This window comes from Gracilinanus agilis, chromosome 3 (genome assembly GCF_016433145.1).
Source record: "Gracilinanus agilis isolate LMUSP501 chromosome 3, AgileGrace, whole genome shotgun sequence".
NCBI classification, from domain to species: domain Eukaryota; kingdom Metazoa; phylum Chordata; class Mammalia; order Didelphimorphia; family Didelphidae; genus Gracilinanus; species Gracilinanus agilis.
In genome coordinates, this window is record NC_058132.1 from 515,385,549 (window position 1) to 515,412,373 (window position 26,825).

The 26,825-nt window shown below is 34.6% G+C and overlaps 1 long non-coding RNA gene across 2 annotated transcripts in view; it reads left to right on the top strand.

Annotated features, from left to right (window-relative positions):
• The window catches only part of LOC123242635, a 247,277-nt gene that overhangs the window by 34,727 nt on the left and 185,725 nt on the right, over positions 1 to 26,825 (top strand). Inside the window, exons 1-2 of one of the 2 annotated variants that reach the window (XR_006505830.1) lie at positions 17,316 to 17,402; positions 21,618 to 21,701. This is a non-coding gene — a long non-coding RNA (uncharacterized LOC123242635). Of the gene's footprint in view, positions 1 to 17,315; positions 17,403 to 21,617; positions 21,702 to 26,825 lie in introns of those variants that run through there. The other variant, XR_006505829.1, reaches the window with a different exon arrangement.

Sequence of the window (26,825 nt, forward strand, 5' to 3'; positions counted from 1 at the left end):
TCCTAAATCTCTGGCATGCTGTGGTCCTGTTGAAATCAGTTCAGATGCAGACCTTAATTCTTCCATCTGTAAAATTAAAGAGTAATTCTTAACATAAGTGTGGGGAGAATTAATTATTTAACATCTATAAAGAATGCCTGTGATGAAAAGTGCCACCTAAATAGAAGATGTGGAAATATTTATGGAATTGGTCCTAAATTTAGTTGTCTCAACCTGCACTTGAAATTGAAGAAACAGATTTTGAACATGTTGTTTGATTTCCTTAAGCTTTTGATTAGCATTCCTAGCTGTACACTTGTAATTCTGTGGGATATACACAATAACTAAATAAATAAAGGGAAGACTAGCATAGTGAGTGAATTAGCAAAACAAATTCAGTATGTCCAAAACAGAACTTTCTTTTTCTCCCAAATGCTCCCTCTTTTTCTGAATCAAAGGCACCAGTGTCCTCCTAGTGATTCAGATTTACAACTTTACTGTCATCCTTAACTTCTCCCTCTCACTCATCCCATGTATCTAATTCATTTTTAAATCATCATTCCTGCCTTCACAATATCTCTCCTACATTAACTCTGCTCTCTCCTCTTTAACTACCACCTTAGCTCTAGCCCTCTTTGCTTCTCACTAATACAACTGCAACAACCTTCCTATTTTTTGTAAACTTTTACCTTCTGTCTTAGAATCAATATTAAACACCGATGCTAAGACAAAAGAGTAGTAATGGCTAGGCAATTGGAAGTAAGTGACTGGTCCAGGGTGACATAGCTAGGAATTGTTTGAGACCAGATTTGGGCCCAGATTCTCCTGATTCCAGGTCTGGTGCCCTATCTAATGTACTACCTACCTGCACCTGATAACCTTCTAATTGACCTCCCCACCTCAAGTTTCTACCCACTCCAATTCATCCTTCCATCAACTGCAAAGGTGTTATTTTTAAAGTCATAGATTTAATTGCATCACATCTCTCCCTCCACCCCCCATGAGCTCCAATAGCTCCCTATTACCTCCATGACAAAATGTAACTTTTTTTGTTTTACATTTAAAGGTCTTTTATAGCCTTGTCCTTTCTTACACTTTATTTTTCTTCACTTATTCTAAGATCCAGATGCATTGACCTAGTAATTCTTTCAATATGGCAATCCGTCTTCCATCTTTTTGCTTTTGCACTAGCTGTCCCCTATTCTTGGAAGGCTCAACCCCTTGCCTCCATTTCATAGTTTCCTTTAAGATTCAGATAAAATCCTACCTTCTCCTCAATTTTTTCAATGGCCGATGGCTTTTAATGCCTCTTATTAAAATACCTTCAACTATTCTATAGATGTCTTTTATCTATCTAGTTATTTCTAGGATATCTCCTTTAGTTAAATGTGATCTCCTTGAGGGCAGGTACTTTCATCTAGCTTTTCTTTGCATTCCCAGGGAAGTTTCTAGCATATAATAAGCACTAAATACTTAAAAAAAAAACAAAACCTTTTACCTTCTGTCTGAAAATTTACTGTTTTTGAAGAACAATGCTAAGAACTGGAAAAAAATTAGCTTAGAGAGGAGAAGACTCAGGTTGTGGTGGGAGGAGTCATAAGTGTAATTTTCATGGACTTAAAGGCTTATACATAAGATGTATGTATGCCAAGAACCCCTAACCCCCAATACTTCATCATAGGATGGCTGTTGGGCAAGAGCTATCTCTAGGAAAGCAGAAGTGATGTGTAAGTCAGGACTAGTCTAAAATGATGGTGTTAGTGACAGTGGTGAATAGAATTGCTTGGGAAGAGCAGGAACTATAAAGATTGGGTTACAAGAATAATGGCAGTAGCCACCATGGAAATGATCAGATGGAGCAACCAAGAAGCTTGGGACACTAGAAGTATATCTGCCATGGGTTCTTTCTAGTCTACCAAGACTTTCTTATTGATCCATTTTTTTAAACCCTTACCTTCCATCTTAGAATTATTACTGTGTATTAGTTCCATGGATGAAGAGTGGTAAGCGTAGGCAATGTGGGTTAAGTGACTTGCTCTGGGTCACAGAGGTAGGAAGTATCTGAGGCCAAATTTGAACTCAGGACTTCCCATCTCTAGGCCTAGCTTTCAATCCACTGAGACACTTAGGACAGTTGTTCTCTCTTATTGGATCTTGAATGTATCATGGTGTCATTTTGGAAGGGATTAGTGAACTATACTAGGTACCCAATTACTATTTCCTAATTTCACTTTCTAAGAGGGTTGGAGAACTAGCCATAACTTGGCTTATTATTATCCTAAATAAATAATACATACTGAAGTGCTTATTAGAAGCCTTTGATTGGATCAAGGAGTATAGTTTAACACCCTTAGGGATAACTACAATAAGTCAGATTCCAAAGTTCCCATAGAAGACTTCAAAATTGAGCTTGAGACATCATAAAATTAGGCTACAGGTATATAGGTGTCAGTAATTACTGATGTTATAGAAAACCATTCCAGAAGTTCACCTTGGTGTTCGTCACAGCAGAATATTTACAGACACAAGCAGAAAGCTGTCAAATCATTAGATTTCATTTCATGGATGGAGGCTAAAAATAGTCCAAGAATGAGTGTAGTTTTCTAATCCTATTTTGATTGGGTCTTCCTACCTTAAATATGAATTTTAGATGTACTCTTAACATTTCAACTTTAGGAGCAACTCTTATATGTTTCTTCTGAGAACAAAAAGTTCTATGGAGGCTTCACTTGTTGGTATGTTTCCATAGAGTTATGCAAGTTAAAAAATTGGTTCTGGCTGAATCACCAGAGAAAATGCCAAAGAAGAAATCTGACTCCAAGCCATGTCAGCTTGTCCCAACATGAAATCAACATCTGAGGCAATCTCTTCTTTTCTGTTAGGGTCAGTACTTGAAGAAAAGACACAAACAGATTTGAGGCTCATCATTTAAGAAGAATTTTCTAACAATTATAGCTGTCTAAAATTGGAATTGATAACTCACACTATTGCATTTTCTATCATATAAAATTAAAGCTGTGAAATTTTCTCAGATTTCCATTTGGAAGAAATTTTAAAAATCAATTCTTAGGTATAAAAATAGGGGACAAAAGACAAAATTGGTGACAAAGATGTCCAAAACAGTTTTGGTTTTCATTAGTCACCAATTCTAGTGATTTTTGTCATTAATTAAAAAAAGGGGGATTCAGTTCAGATTGCATATTAAGTTGATTTTATTGTACCTTTTTTTTTCTCCCTTTGATTTATGTTTGCTATTTGTGTGGCTTTTGACTGACTCTGATGGGGGTAAATAGAGGATCTATTATCAACCTCACCTGGAATAGTACTTCATCAATGGAATTGATAGTGATTTGTCAATATTTTATTTGGCTCTATACTTTCCTCTAGTTTTTAAGAAGATTGAGACAAATAATAGAATCCATCTCTCTTGTACATTAGCAAATACTCCCCCACCCCATCCTCGTGGAATATAATTGGAATAGGCACATATATGAATGCTATAGTTGTTTGCATTGTACTACCGACAGTTTGTCCCCAAAGTCCATTTATAAGCCACTTCTTTGGAACTCAACGCACATTTCCCCATATAAATAATGGTATAAATGGTGGTTAGGTTCCTTGGCCATCCCACAAACCTATCTAACCCATAATGTGAAATAATAAGGTAGAAAGAGCCTGGATTAGGAAATGAAAAATTGGAGTGATAGCCTTGATTCTGCCACTAACTTGATAAATTGTATTGACCTCAGGCAAGTCATTTCTATTCTCTGAGTTTCAATTTCTTTATATGTAAAATGAGAAGACTTGGCTAAATGATCTCAAAGAAGCCTTGAAAACACTAAAGTTTTAATATTAGTATTATAATAATAGCATTAATTCACATTTTTGTACTATTTCAGTCGGTCCCAAACACCATTTCTAGCATTTCTTTTATTCAATCCAATGCACATTTTCCCTCTACAAGGCACTGAAAATGGGAAAACATTTCCAAAAAAACCAAACCAAACCAAACCAAACCAAACAACATCAGAATCATATCCCCTCTCTCCCTTCAGGAGTAGCAATTGACTTCCCTAACAGCAGAGCTATTATCTTGGGGCAAGAAATTGACAGGTGGGGCAAAGGTAACCAAGATTATTGTGATTTCCTAATTTTCTACAGTTCTCAAATGGCATAAGAGAAAGTAGTAAAGGTTTATGTGAGCTACCTCTTAAAATTTCTGAACTGGTAAGAAATAGGAAGTATCATAAGAAAGTGAATTTCATATCTGGGCTATTCTACTCTTTATGAAAATAGAGACTGCCTACATAGTAATATAGTTGTAGATTATGCTTAATTACAAATATCTTTTTCTCTACAGACATAAATGCTAAAACAACTTATAAGAATTTATAAAAAAAATTAGTAATCATTATTCAATTGAGTCATGTTCAAACCTTCCGGACCCCATTTGGAGTTTTCTTGGCAAAGATACTGGAGTGGTTTGCTGTGTTCTTTTTCAGCTCATTTTATGGATGAAGAAACTGAGACAAACAAGGTTTAATGATTATTAGCCTATGGTCACCCAATGAATTAACTCAGAATCAATCTGAGGCCAAATATGAACTCAAGTCTTTCTGACCATATACCTGGCAGTCTCTTACTGCACAGTCTAGCTATGAATAGCGCTGAACTTTAAAAATTAGATATATGAAAATAATACTGTCGTGAATATATGTGGGTATTATCTCCAAGATTTTATTGCATGTATCTATAGGACAGGGACTATATATTTAATAGTTCTCATTACTTTATATAGTTGGTTAATAAATGTTTTCATGATAGTGAATGGTAAGGATGATTTTACAGTTAATATAGGAGCTGGACTAAATGTTCTCTTAAGATTCATACCTACCCTGGAACCTAGAATCAGAACAAGAATGGTCAGCCATAGGCAGATTCAAGATTCAAACCAAGTACTCCTTTTATTTTCCTTCCCCATCTCCTGACTCTACAATGGATTTTTATTAATATTGTTAACTCTCTGAAATGTATTAATAATCTTATAAATGTATTATTTCAGAGGATGTAAGGCAGCTTTATTGGAGATTTTGTTGAAAGTCATTCACTTTCTTAACTCTGTTTTAGCTTATTCAATATGTACCCTCTAGCTTGTAAAACATATAGTAGGATAATAGCTTTTGTAATACTTTGTAAAATCATCTCATTTGTTCATCATGAAAATATTGTGAAATATTACAGGAATTATCCACATTTTACAGATGAAGAAACTGAGGCATTTAGGTATGGGAAATATTTGGTTTTCTAATGGGAATGATTTCCATTCTTTAGCACATAGTTGATCTGCACTTCAATAGCAGGTGTTAGTTCAGTAAATAAAAGTCTCTAACCCAGGCCCTTTTTTAATTGAATTTTAGGTTAAAAGAAGAGAAAAACAAAAACAACAAATAAGTTAGGCTATGTCTGAAAGACCTGGCTTGATTGGATTAAAGTGCTATCTATCAATATTCCAATAGGAAACGATTTTTAGCAGCTTTCACATGTGTGAATCATAACTTCCAGTTTGTCTGTACCACTGGATGAGCTGGTGAAGTTCTAATTTGCATCTGAATGACCTTACAAACAAAGCTGAATCAGGAATCCAATCTAATCAGCACTTTAGGCTCTGATTTGATCTGCTTAAAGGGGAGGGAGGGAGGAAGTGGTGGAATAGTAGAGAAATATATGGAAGGTAGGTACTTCTGATCTTCTGGAAACAGCCCTTTAGATTGTGATTTCAATTTTTTTTTTGGTTTGAACTACCAACACAAGAATAGAAGACATAGGAATAATCAAATAACAGAACTAATACCAAATATGTTTTGGAATAGCTGCTGTTTTGAATCTTCTCTGTGCAGTCCTAGCTCTAGTTCTGGCCCCAGTTTTACAATCTGGAATTTAAAATTTCTTGCTTTCTCCCCAAATCACAATCCAGCCTCAGAATATCAACAGGTAAAAATGTTGTATGCTTTTTTTTCCCTTAAGAAGAAACAACAAACAAGGCCAAGAAAGGTGGGGGGAGGGGTGAATTATTTTTTCCTTTAAACTGCTTCTAAATTTCTGTTGGATTCTTTTCATGCTTCTTTGCCAATGATTTGCCAATAAGTCCACATTGCAAATGTCAGTGCCAAATATGAAAGCCCAGGCAAGCTGTATGGAGGAGGAAATGCTTTTCAAAAATCATCATTATAAATTAGACTTTTGTTTTTTTCTATTCATTTTAGCGTGTGGTGATATCATAGTTCATCTGCTCCTCCTATGTAATTAAGTTCCAAGCCAAAATATCTCATAATTGCAAAAAATTGCTTAAGCAAAATATGATAGATCTCTTGAAGGGTTTTCTGTGCTTTTCGAACCACAGTTCTTATTGCATGCCAAATAAGACAGCCTCGCCAAAATATACTTTGGATAGGGTACTGATTTGGGGTAGCTTATGCAACAATTTTTGAAAGAGAGGAAATTCACCAAAAATACTGTTTAAAGAAATTAGGGATGACTTAGAAACCACAACATAAAAAAAAAAAAAGAATTAGATAAGTTGCAAATAAAAATGTTTGTATTTTCAAGATATATTAGCTCTTGCTTGTTTTATTTTTATTCAAGTAGGTCATAAAGCAGTAACTTATGCTTAAGAGAGATTAGTACATCTTAAAACAAAAAAATTAATTAAAAATCCCTTCCTGCAACCTGATAGGGATGGGGACAATGCAAAAAAAAAAATGGTAGTAGTTCTAAGCATAATAGAATTGGCATGGGACAAAATGTCCAAGTATTGGCACATGAATATATAAATTTTGAAAACTTTATCTATAACCATATCTAAATTTTGCTGAACTTTATGGAAAATTCTGGTTTTCCCCTCCAACAATGTTCCTTAATAACTGGCTCCTTACAAAGAGAACTTTGACAGTGACTTTGTATTTTTTCTTTTCTTATATTCTGATGAGTGGACATCATTATCAGTATATAATTAAAGTATGCCTCAATGTCTGAATGCCTCAGTTTCCTCATCTGCAAAATGAGAAAAATGAGATCTTATTTATTACCTCATGGGTTTGTTATTATTGTGGTTGTTGTTTTTGCTGAATTTCAGACAGAGGTAGTCCTGGGACATCCACCGTTATTATTATAAAATTATTTTTTGGATGTTATTGCATGAGTGCTTTTTTATAACTGAACAGAACATTGAGGATATAAACTTATTTTTAAAGACTCAATGAAAACAACCTACCATTAGCTTTAGAAGGAGAAAAGAAGATGCTGGGAATACGTAATATCTCATTGCTGTATAGTTTTAATTTCTTCTATTAGACCTCTATATTTTGAAAGCTTTTTATACTACATAGTTTTTATGAATATTAATAACTATGTGTCTGGCACATAGTAGGAGCTTAATAAATGTTTATTAACTATCAACTATTTAATATGGTAGCATCCCTTTAAATGCTAATAAATTTTTTTTATGGATAAAAGTCATGTTAAAGCAATTGTGAATGGTAGTTTTGTCTGTGGTAATTCTCCAATTCAAATATGCTGTACTTCAGCCATTTGCTTTAAAAGAGCTTCCATTCTAATAGGGAAAACAACACATAAATGGGAACAAAAGTAAGAAATAGGTGGGGGGCGGGTACACGTGTCTACATGGATATAGTATTGTTTTGAGATGGCCAGAAAGTGGTGTACTGATCTGGTTTGGGGCAAAGTAACTCATCAGTCAGAACCCAGAGTCTAGAAGTCAGAAGTCCAGAGGGAAGAATAGGAGGAGGGCCAGAGTACAAGCAGCATGGTTTAAAGATGATTAGGAAGTGATTTAGTGGCTTGGATTTTGGCAAGAGGAGATGAAAGCTCATCTATCAGAATCCTGAGTTCTAGGTACTCTTCATAGGTGACAATTTCTTCAATTCTTTGCCAACATATTATTGATTGAGTTCATTTAGATATTGCTCATGAATGGAGTTTTTATTCTACTATTGATTATTAAATCATTTCACAAGTTCCATCTCAAGGTAAGATACTGTCAATGACATTAAACAAATTCAGTGTCAATAGTATCAAAGTCTTATATGATAATGTGAAGTTTGTTAAAGCTGAGAATGAGTTGAGACTTATTAAAAGTGTTGAAGTGTTTTTCCTTAACATCTCTTAAAAATTACTTTAGAGGAGGAAGATGAAAGGCTGTGTGGAAGTCCTGGTTCGTGTGGATGGTATCCTAACAGATGTCTTAAAGAAGAAAGAACTACTCATCTCCCATTGTTTTTATTTTCTCCTGCCAAGGAGAAATCTTTAGATGAGAGGAATAAAGAACAAAAATGACTTACAGAACTTAAAACCTGTGAAGATAATAATATGCAAAATACTAAATATTATATTTATAAATATTTTATTAATAATAAACTAACAAAAGAGACTTAACTAAAAGGTACTAACCAGCTCACTCCCAGGAACCAAAGAGAAAGAGGGAGGAGTTACAGTCACCTATAAAACAATAATGTGACCACACAAATGTAGAGGTGCAGGAGAGATTAAAGGGAGTTTTGGGGAAACTAAGGGACTTATGGGAGATAAAATCCAAGGTTCAAAATTTCCATTTATACAGGACAAAGTGGAAAGACGTGGTCTGGGTGATAGTAGAACTAAGTTGATTCAGAAGAATTGGAAGAATAGACACTAGTGAATAATGGCTTGAGGCTGACCAGGATGAATTACTCTATTGGAATATTTTTGATATCTCTCCTGAACCCTGTTCTACATTTTATGTTGAATGAAGAATATAAGGGATTTATATGAAATTTCAGGTGACACAAACCTCTGAGAGATACTATCCACTTGAGGAGATTACAGATGGAATGCTATATTCAGATCTTGGCAACATATTTTAGGAAGGGAATTGTTAAGCTGAAGGATACTACCAATGGTGAGGGGATTTGAATCTATGCTATATATTGATTTGTTGAAGAATATAGGAATGTTTAATCTGGTGGCATAGTGGATAGAATGTTAGACCTAGAATTATGAAGGGTAGAGTTAAAGTGTGACTTCAGATACATCCTCCCAACAACCCTGGGTATAATTTACCCAATTTTATAGTTGAGGAAACTGAGACAGCAGACTGAGGTCACATAATTTTGCCCTGGGTTACCCAGTTAACCCCTGAGGTTAGATTAAAACTCAAGTTTTCCTGATTCAAGGTCCAGTGCTTTATCCATTATGCTGTCTAGAAATCTCAGAGATAATAGTGAATAAGATATTTTAAAAGTGCTTCTCAAACCTTAAGATGCAATAAGATGCTATAATAATAATAGTTATTATTATCCTATAAAAGAGAATACTAAAAGGGAACTTAATATCTGTCTTAGTATTTGAAGTATATGGAAGCAGGATAATTCTTTTGCTCTTAGTTCTATAGGGTAGGATTATGACCTGTGGGTGGTAGTTGCAAAAAAGTCAGATTTTGCCTAAATATGAGGGGAAAACTTTCTTAGAATTAAAACTTTAAAAAAAGCTGGTTTTTGAACAAAAACTTGTGACACTTATTACATCTGAGGCTACTTCCTGCTCTGAAATTCTGTGATTCTTTGAAGATATTATGGAGTACAAATGTTTCTTCTTATAAAGAAACCCTAAGTTTCTCCTCCAAGTCAGAATTCAAAGTTGATTTTCTAATTCCCCTTTCTTATATGATGTTAAGGAAATTTAATCCTTGAGAAGAGAGTTAAAATGTTATATAAAGCAATGACCAATGCCTTTTAATTATTTAATTTGCTATTACCTCTTGAAATAGAATAACTGTCCCCCTCCCCCTTCTTTTTTTTTTTTTTTAAAGAAATACGACTTCATGGGACATAGGAGAGGAGAATTAAGGTTTATGTTTCTTGCTTTTGTACTGAACAGCATACATACTCTTTTTTTCTTTCTTAAAAGTTTTTTCTCTAATTACATGTAAAAACAATTCTTAACATTCATTTTTCGTAGTTTTGAGTTCCAAATTCTCTCTCTCTCTCTTGCCTTCCTCCTCTCTAAGATGGTAAGCAATCTGATATAGATTTTGCATGTGTAATCATGTAAAACAATTTTTCAATATTAGGCATATTGCAGAAGAGAATTTGAACATCCTGCCCTCCCCCCAATAAAGAAAGTGAATTATAGTATATTTTCATCTTCGTTCAGATCCCATCACTTCTTTCTCTGGAGACTCACTGAATTGCTGAGAATAGCTGAGTCATTCCCAATTGTTCATCATACAATATTGCTGTTATTGTGTACAATATTCTGGTTCTGTTCATTTCAATATGAATCAGTTTATGTAAGTCTTTCCAAGTTTTTCTGAAATCATTCTCTTAATTATTTCTTATCATGCTCTTCTTTCAAAGTCATAGCTCACTACCGTTATGCCAGTGTGGAAAATTATCACTATTATTATTACCATAGCCTGACAATCCAACGTCTCTTGTCTGTCTTTATGTACAATGACAAAAACGAAAATAGAGAGGAAATGTAAACAACTCAACTGTGTGTGTTTGGTTTATCCAATGCCGGACTTCATATTTGAAAATAGGTGTGACATCAGATGATCCATTACATTATTTGCTTTTCATCCAGATTATTTTGGCATTGTGTGTAAATAAAGACCCAATAGGCTTGACAGTCTGGTTACAAATAAAAGAGGTTGTCATTTTTTTCCATGATTATGGTCCCTGTTAATTATGGTATTCAAGAAGGAGATAGCTTTTAAAATAACAAGATGTTTGGCTTTAAATGGACCAAAGATTGGCAATTTTTCATTTTCACTTCAAATCCTCATTTTCATATGAAAAGGATGGGTGACCTACAGTGGGCAGGGCATTCATACAGCCCAGTTTAAAAATATTTCTCCCACGATCACACAAGAATATTTTCATATGGTCTAGCAAGGTCCTCTTTTAAACCCTAGGAAGGTTTTCTTCAATCACATAATCTGATTTCTTTTTACCTAATACCTAGCTGAGTTCATTTGTCCCGCCCCACTAAATTGGGACTTCAATGGGGGGATGGAGGGAAGGGTAATAATCTTAAGACCAGGGCAATTGAAAAGAGGGCAGACTTGGATAGGATGCCCTAGTCCAGAATGGTACATAGCCAGAAGGCATTATGCTTCTGGATGCTAAGGGAGGAGGAGATATGTCAGTAGGAGATTAGAGAGGGCTACCTCAACTATGCTGTTTATATTGCTTTGGTTCTAGTGCAGCGTGCCCCATGGGTCATTGAATATCATGTTGGTTTTTTAATTCTTTTTGGAGCCCTGTGCCTCAGGTTACAGATGCTTGATGTAAAACAAACACCTAAATGATGATTAAAAATGCCCACTTTTCATTAGAATGCTAAGATATTGTGTAGCAATGCTTATATAGGGTATCCATCAAGAATTCGTAGATAGTGTTACAGGAAGAAACAGAATAGTCTCTGACACAAAGTAATTTATGATCAAATGGGAAACCATGGGAGAGATGTTCTGATGCTTTTTTTTAAATAGGTAAGTTTTTTAATCATGTAAATCAAATTAATTTAAAATTATACATCAGAAATTTAATTGGAAAATGCCTCATGGGAACAAAATGAAAGAACAATGTACCTTGTTTGGAGAGGCAACACATCTTTGTTTGGGTTATTATGCCATTATAAACTTTGTTTGTATGTGTCATTGTGGTACAAGATATTTTTACTGTGGTGTTCTTTGTATCATATATCTGAATGACAGGAAAGTCTCTGTGGTAGGCTTAAGGAATGTTTATGTTTCTTGGGTTTATTTATCAGAAAGCATAATGACCTATTACATTGTGGGTGATTTATTTAGTGCTAACAATTCCAGAACTTAGAACTACAGGTTCCATATTTCAACAGCACATTTGTGATCCTTGAGAGGTCACCTACATTTATCATATCACGCAATACCACAACTGTAATCATTAAGGAAAATAATAATCAAAGCACTTGATGTCTCCTTGCTAAAGTCCCCATTTATTCTTATTTCAGGGCACAGAGAGCTACATAAAGGAAATGAATATTTAAAACATCCTGTTAAGGGGGAAATGGGGTTTTCTGTGACCAAAGAAATGCTAGAAGATTCACTGCTTGTTGTCTTCCCCTTGTCTGTGTTTTGGTGCCTCCTTAAGACTTATCAAAGCTTCAAGACATTTGGCACATGAGGGCTATGAGGGAAATAAAGTGGAATAAGTTGGTCATCTATGTGAGAGTGGAGAGGACTTGGGTTCAAATCTTATCTGTTATTTATTACCAATGTGACTTTGGGGATGTCAATTAATCTTTTGGAGTCTTAGTTCATTTCTGAAAGAAGGGTCTGGACAAAATTATAGAATTTAGAGCTGGAAGGTGTTATGGAGTTGAACTCCCACTTTTCATGGTTGAAGAACAGAAGCCCTGTAAGGACTTGTCTAGGGTCATACACTTGGGATTTGAACTCAGATATAAGTCCAGTGCTTTAACATTATGCACTGTTGCCTATTAGAAGTGTTTCTTTCTGTTTTAAATCTATGAATAACATAGATATGACTTTTTATTTTTTGCATATTAATTTTTATCTCTACTATATACATACATGTGCATATACATAGATGCATATATATGTAAACATATATAAATACTAATGTATATACATATTAATGGTCACATGACTTTGCCTCTTCCCTCCAACCCACTGGAAGCTACTTCTTCTATTAGGTAGAAATATCTAATTGTGCCAATGAATTTGTAAGTTTTAAAAGCAGCTTATCCTAAGGATAATTTGCTTTAAGAAGATATGTCTTTTTCATATTCAACTTCAGCAAACCAAAGCATGAGAGATCTCATGGTCAGAAATATTTTTTGCTCTCTGAGTCAAGGAGGAATTTTGAGCCAAGGATATATTTTCTTTTTCTCTATATTGGACCTGAACATAGCACAGGAATTGCCAGGTTATAATAAGAGACTACTCCCATCTGCTTTATAATGGAGTAGATATATGCTTATTATTTGAGGCTTATATTTATTTAATTAAATTTTCATTCACAAACAACAACAAAATATAGTCTATATCTGATAAAGGTAGACAATGCTTAGTATATTGGAGAGGGTAGTGTAGAGAGCATGGATGTAGGGTGGTTAAGCTAGCCTCTGGGCTAACATTTATATGGTGCTTTAAGGAGTGTAAACCTTGTTGTTGTTCAGTCTGATTTGTGTCTGTTGTGTCTGGCTCTTCTTAATCCCATTTGGGGTTTTCTTGGCACAGATATTGGAGTGGTTTGCCATTTCCTTCTCCAGCTCATTTTACAGTTGAGGAAACTGAGGCAAACAGGATTAAGCGATTTGCCCAGGGTCATACAGCTAATAAGTGTCTGAGGCCAGATTTAAAATTATGTCTTCCTGACTCCAGACCCAGTGCTCTATCCACTGTGCCACCTAGCTATCCCCCAACAACAATAACAACTACAATGACAACAAAAACACTTTATAAAAATATTATCTCATTTGATCCTTATAACAATTCTGTGAAGTAGGTGCCTTAATTGTCCTCATTTTATAGATGGGGAAATTGAGGCTTACAAAGATGACCACATGGCTAGTAAGTGTTTAAGGCAGGATTTAAACTCCATTTCTTCCTGATTTCAAGACCAACACTCTGTCTACTGTATTAACTAGTTCTGAAGCTCCTTTCTCCCAGGCCCCTTTTAACATTGAGATCTCATATAGCTCTGAAATTTTTTATTCCTGTGACCAGACAATTTCTTAAATATTTTTCAGCTTTCTAGTCAGTCTGCAAACATGAACTTCTTTGGAAAAGGGTTCACTTGACATGTATTTTTCTATTTCAAGTCCCTAACAGTGTACTGCACATAATAGATACAAAATCAATGTTTAATGAATTGAATTGTTAAATAAATTTTAATCCAGAGCAAGGGAAATAGTATTTGAATAATTTGTACAAATAAAAACATAAGTCAGAGGGGCAGCTAGGTGGCTCAGTGTATTGAGAGCCAGGTCTAGAATTAGGAAGTCCTGTGTTCAAGTTGTGTGATGCTGGGCTAATCATTTAATTCCAGTTACTCATCCCTTACTACTCTTCTCCCTTGGAACCAATATACAGTATTAATTCCAAGATAGAAGATAAGGGTTTTAAAAAAGCCCAACATAACTTAAGCCAGACATGGTGGTACAGGTCAGTAATCTTCACAATTAGAGAAGGTTGAGGGTAATGGATTGCTTGAACTCTGAATTGCATCTAGCACCAACATGGTGAGCCCTCTGGAGCAGCGTACCACCAGTTAGCCAAAGGATAGGTAAATGAACCAGCTCTTGAACAGAACAGGTTGAAGATTCCATGAAAATAACCACTAGGATTGACTTGTGAGTAGATACTGTATTTCTAGCATGGGTCAGATAGAAAAACCCATTCTCAAGAATCAAACAATTAAATAAACAAACAAAAGACCATCATTTCAAAAATCCATTCTCAGGAATCAATCAATTAAATAAACAAACAAAAAACCCCATCATTTTAATTGCTGCATGATAAGTAAAAGATGGAATTATGCTATGCTATGTCTGTAGAAAAAAACGACAGGAAGATAATAGGGTATAGTAGAAAAGGATGTGAATTTATAATTTATGGAGATGAGTCTAATCCCACCTCTGATCATTTGGTTTTGGATAAATCCTTTCATATCTCTAGCACTCAGTTTACTCATCTATAAAATGGTGGTGGTGGTGGGAGGGGGCAGTGAATTCAATCTTTGGTATCCCTTTCCTACCTAATGCTTTTGGTTGGTAGGTTTAAATTTTCTCTACCCATAGAAAAGCACACTTCGCTGCAGAGAACTTTGAAAAAATTTAGAGACTTTTCTGTATAGAAGAGTAAGGCTTTAGGATTATATTTCCATTACCTTCAAAGTAATCTTATTAGTCTTATTCATATAATTTTTACTATTTTAGAAAATTTGAAAAATAAATGCAATTATCATTTGTATTTCACTGGTGAGAAGAGTGAAATTCATTTAGAGATAAAGTATGTTTAGGGAATAAGATGTCTATTAGCCTCAATTTTTCTTTCCTTTTTTTATCAGTATTTAAGAATTCATTTTCTATTTTCAAGTCAAACAGGACAATAGCAATACAAAGAGATGTATTGTACTCATGGGTGTCCAGGTCACAGTTTTCACTATATTAATGAATATAATGAAATTCCAAAGGCAGGAAAACAGAAGAAGTCAGGCTATTTTGAAAATCTGTAGTTGGCTTTGTAACCTCACATCAGCAATATCCGGTTATTTCTTTCCATTGCTTTTAATCTCCCAGTGATTCAACTAATTCTGGTTTTTCAGCATATACTTTCGGGTTTGAAACATGACCAAAAAATATATGAAAATATGTTAGTCACTTAATGCTCTGCAGTGGGTCGCCAGATACATGGAGAAATTCCTATCAACAACTGGTTTGATAGGGACTGATGTATTCCTTTCCTTCAGTCATCTACTTAAAAAGAACTAGGCAAGACACCTTCGCACTATAGATCTGAAAAACAAAAATAAAACAGGCATCCCTGCCTACTCTGTCTTTGGCACTGACTGCCCAGTTTGATTTGTTATTTCATAGTTCCTGATAAATCATGTTTTAAGCATTGATATATTTAGCAAGAACATGTGTTAAACCACTTGCCTTGTGGTAGAATGACTTAATTTTACTTATTTATAAATAGATTAACAGGCTCATCAAAGAAATGGAAAATTTGTGACATATGATGGTGTGGTTTCCTTATCTCACATGGAATGAAAGCTTCTTTGTACCAGCATTTGGGAGGAAAAAGAAATAAATGAGCAGAATATTTTAGAAATGGCTCGAAAGAAAGCCAGCAGGAGTGAGCCAAGAGTGCATCCCCTCAGAGAGGTGGCAATCCTGCCACACACTCTTAATTATACATTTCTGTCTTTTTAAGGCTTAAAGTTACTTTTTCTTGATCTCTTCCCTTCTTTCTTGGCAGGGGAGAGCTCCAGAAATCAAAGCACTCTCTCTTTGCAGTTGGGAGCATTAGAGGTTTTTCCTTGCTAAACCAATGGCTCAGGGAGGAAGGCTAGGCTGAGGCAGGTTTATGCTGCTTCCTTCCTTACAGTGCTCTAAGAGGAGTACCCACTAATCCTTCCTGCCCCATAGCTTAATGCCATTACTGAGGTGCTATTGTGGCAAGGGTCTGATGTGAGCCAGCTTGGGCTCCCAGGAATAATAGATTTACATCCTTGTTCAGCTTACTTGGTTTTTTAGTCTTCAGATACAAAAGCACCTTAACATGTTGATTACATTATAGGAATCTTTTTGGTGAGAGAGATTTAAGAACTCAAATTATCCCTCTATGACAGTTGACAGACTTGGCTGTTTTACTCTATTGAAGTTCCAAAGCTTATTTTAGAGACCCTACTTGCAATTGCTGTTCCATTCACCCTTTTACTTAGCTAACTGTAATAATATTCCTCACACTTTGGACCTGTTTTGAGATCACATTCTATTTTTAGGATGTATAAAAGAGAGTAGTGGACTTGGAGCCTTTGTCTAAGAATTGGTCCCTGAGGTGTATTTTTCATTATTCTGCCTTACTTCCAAATGGCCTGATGATGGACTAGAGTCCTTGTCTCTCTTGATCTCTGAGATTTAATTGTTTGTTGCCTTTTTGATGATTCCCTGGTACCTTTTTTGTCTTACTCTTAATCTTGGTAAATCTCTGCTTTCTACTCCCTGACCTGAACTTCTAATCCAATGGTTTTTGACTTAGTTTTGTGTATAGGGTGTACAGGACCAATAATAATAGTGCTACTTTTTGAGAACCTAAAGTATGTAGAAGACACTCTGTATAAAAGTTTTATCATTAAACCCAAACTCCTTTTCCTCATCTAATTTTTACCCTTAAATAATAAAATAGTACTTTTCTATTAAAAATAAGGGGATGACCATGGTATGTACTGTAAAGAAATCTGAAACTAAAATCCAGGGAACCGCATTCAGGCTCTGGCTATGACCATATATCTATGACAAGACAAATTGTTTCCCTTTTTTTTAGCCTCAGTTTCTTTGTCTGTAAATGATATTATTACAAATCATTTCCTCCCTTTTAGCCTCAGTTTCTTTATCTATAAATGATATTATATAGTGTCTCTCAGTCCCCTCATGTTGTGAGGGACATATTTTATGAATCTTAAAACCCTACACATGTATGGGTCATTGTCATTTTGACTGATAATAGTTATAATAACCCACATTATAATAAACTCTAGGCTGTGAAGAAAGAAAAAAGAAGAAGCAGCACCAAGTTCTTAAAGCCTCCACGGGTAATAAAAGAATTAAAACTGAATGAACATCTAAAGACAAAGGTAAGTAGAGAGTTACACATTTCCAGTGAGGAATAGTGCAAAAAAAACCAGGATGTCATCAATAAGATGTAAAACAGGAAACGATGTTGGATTGGTCATGTGGTGAGAATGAAGGATGACCGATAGGCAGTCTGTGTGATCCATTGGCATTGACACAATGTCAAGAGATGTAGAGAAAGCTTCCTGGCTGCCTGGAAAGGATTTATGAGAGGACCTAGACAAGAGTGGTGCAGGCTGAGGAAGAATAGATTGGTTGAGATCTGTACCGCTGGGGTGAATAGGCATATTGATAAGATCACAAATCCCTCAAAATACCGAGGCAATTTTGGCAGGAACACCTTGACTAAAGGATAGCATGGAAAAAAAAAAAAAAGAAATACATTTGCTGTTAGGATTTGGCACTTGCAAATTCATTAATTGGGATTGAGTTTTATTTTATAACGGGATTGATCCTTTTATATCCCTTTCACAATTAAAGAGAATTAAAGCCAAACACAAACAAGGAGCTAGACTTCTGACCAAGAAGATTTTGCTATCATAAAAAATATAAAATAAATGAATGGGCTTCTCATGGAAATGTGACAGATGTTATCTTTGTTTAATAAGCAGCACTTTCAGGCTCTTCTTTTCCCCTCCCCTCTTTATGACACAAATTCATTTTTAAATTTTATGAGATGTCAAACTTCCTCCAGCGGTGTGAGAAATAGCTGGAAGGCTCTGAGTAAAGGGTTTCAGGCAATGATTGACACAGCACAGTAGGGCATGTGCTTTTTTGACAAGCTGTAAATTCTGAAGTGAGTTACAATATACAGGTGTTTCTAAGGAAGGCTCTGACTAGATAATTTGTGAACATCAGACTATACATCAATTGTGCTTGCTTGCAAATGGCTCCAGCAGTAGATGTGGGAGCATCTTTTCTTTGCAAGACATGCTCCTTCCCTGTCATCCTAGAGTGCTGTGTGGCTGTGACAATGAATTATATCTAACCAATGGAAATGGGGATTATGGATTATACTGATGAAAAGTGCAACCATCATTCAAACTGGCTTTGACAGGACCTTCCAATCAAAATTTCACTTCCTGGCCCTGGTGGATTAACTTTCACATACAAAAAAAATGCTTGAAGTTCCATTGACGAACAAGTCACATCTTCATAAATAAACCTTGACAACAAAGCCTCTTGAAAATAGATGCTCTTCGAATTTAACAAATGTAAATCATGAATGATGTATCTCTATGTGAATTGCTGTGTAGTGTGACAGAGAGCTTTCTTGTAGCTAATTAGGACTTATTTCCTTTTAGTTTCCTCTCTAAGCAAAATTTCTCTTGCAATCACCGATGTTTGAACAAAAGACCACGTCTTTGAACAAATCAAGGAAAAGAAACGTGGTCTTAGCAATGATTCTGGGGTGTCTTTATAAATTTGATGATATTTAATCTTTTTGCTTTTAAAAATTTATATTGCACATTGTATTTGCAAAGTTCTTTTAAATGGATTGTTTTCATTGGTTACTAGCATTGACTTTTTGAAGTGAATAAGGATTGATTTCTTCATAAAATTTTTTTGAATTCTCTCCTTTTTGTGTATTACTACAAATTTTAGTGTGAGAAATGAAATAATATTGCAAAGATTATCTTGTAGTTGCTTTTCTATTCAATGGTAATATTTATTCTTCATTTATCGTGTATTGTGACATTATAAATAGTAGTTGTTTGACATCAATTAATCAGTAGTTCAATCAATCAACAAATATTTATTAAGTACCTTTTATGTGCCAGGCTCTCTGCTGGGCACTATGGTTACAATATAGTGAATGAAACAGTAGGAAACAAGGATATATTGAAAAGAAATTAATTTCAAATGTGAAAATTGATGAATCCCTGGTCTCCTGCAAAAGAATTTTTTTCACATGCCATTAGTAACATAGACTCATATCTCTCTTCCTCTCTCTCTGTCTCTATCTCTTCCTCCCTCCTTTTCTGTCTCTGTCGCCCTCTCCCTTCATCTTTCCCTCCCTCTCTTTCGGTATCTTTCTCTCCCTTTCTCTCTCTTCCTCTATCTCTTTCTTTCTCAGTCTCTCTACAGTCCCTTCTCTCTGTCTCTGTCAGTCTCTCTCTCTCTCACACACACACACACACACACATAGACATACACAAACACATACTCTCACTATACTTTATGTGTGCTTAGGTATACACTAATATCTCAGAAAGTGACTTCATGCTTTAATTTAATTATATGATATGATTTTTTAATTTTAAAGTATAAAAATCATGTTTTAGCTATATTTCAGTTTCTTTAGTCTGATGAATGAAAATACTGCTCCTTATGAAATAATATTTGGTAAATATTCATCTTAAAAATTTTCTGTGTATACACCCTAATGAAATGTGCTACCTGTACCTACAAAACACACATACCACTGAGTAGGTTACAAATATAGTTTTAAGAATAGGCAATGCCGGGGGCAGCTGGGTAGCTCAGTGGAGTGAGAGTCAGGCCTAGAGACGGGAGGTCCTAGGTTCAAACCCGGCCTCAGCCACTTCCCAGCTGTGTGACCCTGGGCAAGTCACTTGACCCCCATTGCCCACCCTTACCAATCTTCCACCTATGAGACAATACATCGAAGTACAAGGGTTTAAAAAAAAAAAAAAGAATAGGCAATGCTAGGGGGCAGCTGGGTAGCTCAGTGGAGTGAGAGTCAGGCCTAGAGACTGGAGGTCCTAGGTTCAAATCCGGCCTCAGACACTTCCCAGCTGTGTGACCCTGGGCAAGTCACTTGACCCCCATTGCCTACCCTTACCACTCTTCCACATATAAGTCAATACACAGAAATTAGGGGTTTAAAATAATAATAAAAAAAAAGAATAGGCAATGCTAGTTGTTGATGTACATTTTATTATTATAGCTTATTTTTAAATAAATTAATTAGCTTGGGAAAAATGGGTTAGTTAATTGTCAGTTAGAAATTCCAGTAACCAAATAATGGAAATGAGAGCAAATTCTGCATTATGATACAATATTTTATTGTAATACAAAAAAAGCCCATTTTTTACTTATGAGATTCAAATAGCCTTGGAATAAAACTCAGATAATGTAAGGAAACAGAGGCAACAATTGCCATGCAATAAAATTGTGCTAGCAGAGATATGCTTGATATTTTTTTTCCTTTCTTGAAGTTTTATTATTAAGAAAATAAAAAGTAGGCCCATAAATTTGTGTGCTCTATATGTGACAATGTTATGCTCAATATAAGATGAAACATGAAAAACAAATGATTAGTGGAATGGTTAAAACACAACTTTAAATACATAAAGAAATATGGTTTATGTGGTTAGTGGTACTGTGTCATTAATTTTCTCAGAGTATTTATTGGGGAATTTCTTTTGTTTCAATTTGACCCAGACAAAGCAGCTTCAAGACATTTACAATGATGAAGAGGGAGCTTCAATTAACCTTCTTGGCTGAGATATTTGATATGCATGAGTTACAATATAACAGACTAATTACCTAATACCTTTTGTGAAAGATTTCTAATAAAAAAGAAATTGATTTATACATAATGAAATTCAAGCTATTCATTTAATTTCTTATCAACTTTTTATTATTAAAATGGGTGTAAACTATTATTATGAAATCAAACTTCTGGATGTGATTTTAGAGATTTCTAATTTATACATGGGACTTAGAGGACTCAGTTAAAGGTATAGTGTTCCCCCTGCCAAGTAAATTAATAGCTATTAATTTTTAAAAATTATACTACAATCCTAAAGGTCATTATGCAATGAAATGTGACATGATACATTGAATATATATTTTTTCTAGAGTAATTAAATACAGAAAATGATCACTTATTGGTTTTGTTTACTATCCAATATTGTTCAGTGATAGGAAAATTCTTTGCTGTATGGGCTGACTCATTACATTTATTAAATACTGATGCTAACAGTACAATTAATAAGATCTTTCAAGTTTACCAGTATATATGTCTTTATTCCTGAAAATAACTTTTTAAAAATCAAATGCTATTTTGAAATCATATGAGGTCATGGAATAACCAGGGCTATTTTCCATTCAATAAAGAAATTTGTTGTTGTTGTTCAGCTTCTTCTGTTGTAGCTGACTCTTCTTGATTCCACTTTGGGTTTTCTTTGCAAAGATATAGATAAATATATAGAGTGGTTTACCATTTTCTTCTCCAATTCATTTTGCAGATGAGGAAACTGAGGCAAACAGGATTAAGTGACTTGCCCAGGATCCACTAAGGCACGAAACTGCCTCCAAGGAAGAGATACTTTGTGAGTAATAGATTTAAATTATCTTCAGTTGCCCTTCCATTCCTTTTTAGGTCCAGAAAAAAAAAAAAAAAGATCTATTAATGTAAAAAATGTGGTGTTTAAAATTTGGGTACTTGTCTATCTGGAGCTGATTTGAAAGAAATAGTTTCTTTAAAAAAGAAATTCAAGAGGAAAATGTTTAAGTGTCTTAGAAATGTCAACAAATATTGTCTTGTCTCACTTCTTTGATATTCAACAAGAGTGTGAAGGGAAAAGCCATAGTTTATACTACTAACTCAGGAAAAGATGAAGACTGAAGCTTTGAAAAATGAGTGACAAATATGTTTAAAGATTTACCTTAGAAATATTTCCATTTCATCTCAAAATTAAGGATGGAAGCAGGCAGATTTTAAAAAAATTAATTATTTGATGTTAATAATGAATAATATATATATACTGTATATCATAAATAAAACAAATAGATAAAAGATGTCTGACTGACAACATGAAAATATTGGAATAATATTGCTTAAGTTGTTTTCTGAGCATTTCTTTGCTCTTTTTAGAGTTAAGCTGTAAAATGAGCACTTAAATTAGGCTTACATGATGCCTACACAGAAGCATATTCTGTGGATTATAGGATTATAGATTTAAAACAGAACTGGACCTTAGAGGCCATCTAGTTAAACCCCTCACTTTACGGATAATGGTATACAGACTCAGAGAAGTCCTGTTCCTGTGCCTCAATGTGTCCTCGAGGTGGCCCTAACTTCTCAGAGATTTAACCAGAATAACCTAAGTTATGTAAACCAAAGTGAAAAGGCATCATATTTGGTCCTGGCAACAGACTGTATCTGCTGTTTGAGGACAAGCCTCACAGGACAGAGAGTACTCATGATCAGTAGGTTAACTGCTGGCAGATGATTTTCTTAGTTGTGGCAAGAAAAATACAAAAAAGTCCCCATCTTTTGAGAATCAGTTGCACTTCTCCCATGATAGTGTCTAAGTAGTGGGCTAAAGGAAGGTCTTTAAGACCTTAAGAAGAGCTAAAGATAATTCTCATATAATTTCTAGACTACTACAAGTATTGATTTAATTCTAGGTACTTCAAATGGCAGATCTTTGTCCAGTGGCCAATGATTGGAACTGAATCAAATTGTGATTGACATGCAAATTATCAATAAGGTTTAAGAAAGTAGCTAGATGAGAGCATGGATGACAGTTTCTCCTTGGAAAAGCAAAAAAAAAATTTTTTTTCAAAGTTGTTTCATCATTCATCTAAAGGCAATAAGAAACTTTCTTTGATGGAAGAGTTGGTCTTCCTGCCTTGAAATGCTCATGATGAGTAGAAGGAAAAAGATCATCATGAAGAAAATTTTAGCTTATTCCTTAATATCTGTTAAAGGTGATAATCAGAAGGATAAATTATATGAAGATAGGACTCTCCCAAATGGACTTTTGAAGTAGGCTCCTAATCAGCCTCCTGCATCCAGCCTCTCCTCAGCCAATTCTTAACAGAGTGGACAAATAAATTTTCCTAAAGTTTGAGTGTGGTCTTTGTAACTCCCTTGCTCAAGAATCTTCATTGCTTTCTTTTTTACTCTAGGATACGATACAAACTCATATGCTTGTCTTTTAAAGCTCTTCATAATTTGGTTTAGCCTTCCTTCCCATTCTCATTCCATATTATTCCCTTTCATGAATTCTGGGTTCCAGTCAAACTACCATATGTGCTTTTTTCTTGAATATGAAATTCCCTTTCCTGCTCCTTGACTTTCATACCAACAGTGACTCTTGATTTGTGAAGACATGTCATAATTAATCATTCATTAATAGTCATAATGTTATGATGAAAAGTTAGATTTCAAGACAGGGGAACTAGGTTCAAAATTGAGTCTCAGTTTCCCCAAATGTCAAAATCATCTTTAAACTTCCTTTCAGTTGTCTGTCACAAATTTAGATCATACAAAATCTTCATATTACATCACATCTTCTAATAAGTTGATATTACATTCTTGTATACTTTATATACTCATTTTATGAAACCCTAATATTTATTAAGCAACCAACATAGCACTTATCAAGAGTCTGCTGCTCATCTGCTTTTTTTTTTAAAGACAAAAACCTTTTTTACACCAGGCTGGCTATTAAACACATTCAATCAATTCTCAAATTCAATTTAACAAGCATTTTTGGTAAGTCAAACCCTTTTGATCAAATAGTTTGGTTGCGTTGTTATCTAATCAAATGGATTTCTCTAACTATATATGGTAAGACCATTATTTTGTAGGTGACAATCTCTTCATAAGTGGGAGACTAGTATTTTGGTTTCTTTTTTCCCTCTAATATCTTTCTCCATCTGCCACATTCTATTTCAAAAAGTTATTCAGATGGTCATATGCTATTCTCCCATTCTGTGTAGTAACACATGTAATTTGACAGCTAAAGTAAGAGAATTTATTCTGAATTAATTTCATGAACACTTCTCATCAGTGAAAAGGAGAAAGATAAGGAAATGACAAGGTGATTTTAAAGCAGTAGTGGTGTATTTTTGCTCCCAGCCACTGGTATTTATTAATCACTTCACTGATTCCTGAGTGTGTCTTGAGGAATGATGGTATATGATAGTCATTTCAAATATTCCACCTTTAGTTATACCTAGAAGTGGGTGATGAATTGGATGATTTCTTAAAGCACTTCTAGCTCTTGAATTTTATGATTTGAAGGCTAGTGATTAAGAAAAAGACTTAAACAAGACAAGTTGACAGAGGTGTATAATGCTAATTTATATCCAACCATATGTACACCCACATCAATGAACACATACAAATAAATTCTTCAAATGAAATAGTTTGTGCTTCCATGTAATCATATCTTAGGCTATCTTCTTAGGATTCAGTTAGCATTCACCTTGTTTAATACAAGACATAATAGTGAAAGAATGGCAAGACTAAGAAGAGAAAGGAATTTGGGGAAGTTCGCCATGCCAGATCGTGACAAGTCAATTGGTCAACAAGCATTTATTAATCGCCTCCTCTCTTTCAGACTCTGTGCTAAGTCCTGGGGATTCAAAGAAGGGCCAAAAACGGTGCTTATTCTCAGTGAGCTCACAATCTATTGTAAAAGATAATATTCAGATGCTATATATGAACAAGTTAAATATAGGATAAATGGAAAATAATTAACGAGGTATTAGCCAAAACCTTGTAAAAGGTGGGAATTTAGCTGGGACTTCAAAAGAAGCCAGGGAAGCTAGGAGGCAGAGATAAGGAGGGGGAGAATTCCAGGCAAAGGAAACAATACTGACTAACTGACCCTAAACATAGGAATTTTATTACAGATATGTTATTACATATGTACTTATTTATTATTCTGTTATATTATATATAAGATATTATATATTATACTATCAACACTCTATAGTACCTACTCTATATAGAGTAGAATGTATAAGTAAGCATATACTAACACATACACATTATATAGTTATATACATGTATATATATACACGCACACAGATACATACACATTTTATTCAGCTAACAGTTCATAACAATCTACTATTTAGAAGGTATTATGTTAGTAAATCTGTCAATAAGCTTTTATGTGCTTACTGTGTATTGTTTTAAGATCTGAAAATTCAAAGAAAAGCAAAAAAAAATCCCACTCAAAAAATTCACATTCATTTGAAGAAGACATCTATATTTATATTTATATCTAGATCATATCTATCTGCAAACATACATATGTTACATAGTAGATAGATGGTAACCTTAGAGGAGAAAATACCACTAGTAGCTAGCCAGACTGGGAAAGGGGTCTAGTAGAATGCAGGATTTGATCTGAGGCTAAAAGAAATCCAAGGGAGCTAAGACAAGATGGTGAGGAAGGAGAGAATGGAGAAGAGAAATTCTGCAAAGCCATAGAGTTGGGAGATTATGTGTAGTGCGTGAAGGATAGTAAGCAAGCCAATATAGCTGTATCTGAGTATATGGAGGAGAGTAAAGGATAAGAGTATTGGCAGGGAGGAGTCAGGTTATAGAGGATTTCACATGCTTAACAAAGAATTTATACTTAATACATAGGTAATAGTGAACAATAGGAGTATATCGAATGTGTGTATGGTGATGGTGTGGGGATAGTGATGTGATTAAACCTGAATTTTAGGACAATCACTGGCATTTAAGTGAAGAATGGATTGGGAAGAGGAAAGATGTGAAACTGAAAAAAAAAATTGCAAGAGTTCAACTGAAAGATGATAAAGCTTGAACTCAGATGGCAGCTATATAAGTAGTGAGAAAGAATGAATACTAGAGATACTGTATGGTAAAGGAAGAAACAGCAAGATTTGGTAATGGTGTGGAATGAAAAAGCTGTGGAATAAAAAAGAGTGAAGGGTTGAGGATGACACCTAGGTTATAAGTCTAAAGAGGGCGTGGTAACTTTGAGAATAATAGGAATTAGAAGGAGAGTTTAGAGGGGGGTAAGATTATGAGTTACATTTTAGACATGTTAGGATAAAGGAAGATGAGAAAGATAAGAGGTGGTCCCTGCTTGGAGGAGTTTGAATTTTTCTAAAGAAGTGTTCAGTACTTTGGGGTAACCTTATTTACTTCTAACACTACAGATGCCACTTATCTCTGCCTTCTAATTCTCTGAGCTGTGTGGCAATAAATTTAGCATCTATAAGAATAACTGACATTTACATAGTATCGTAAAATGGTTTACATTTATTATCTCATCCAGTACTATTCTTATGGAAACATATTTAGCTTCTATAAGAATAATAAAAGTCATTTTTATAACTCTATTAAGTACTCTATTCTATAATTTTTTGAGCCCATAATGCAGTAGGTATTACAAGTATTAGTTTCCCTATTTTATAAATTTGGAAACTGAAGCCCAGAGAGATTTAAGTGACTTTCTTGTGGTGATATAACTATCAGATATAAAAGAGGAGATTCAAACGTGGGTTTTTATAATTTTGAATCCAGCACTGAGATCCTGTTCATTCTGGATAGCCAAGGCATGCTGTCCCTACAATAAATACTTTTCATTTATTGATTACTTAAGGAAGGTCTTCAGTTGCATTCTGGAACCACACTCTATAAAGAATCTTGAGTCTCATGATTACAAATAGGTTTC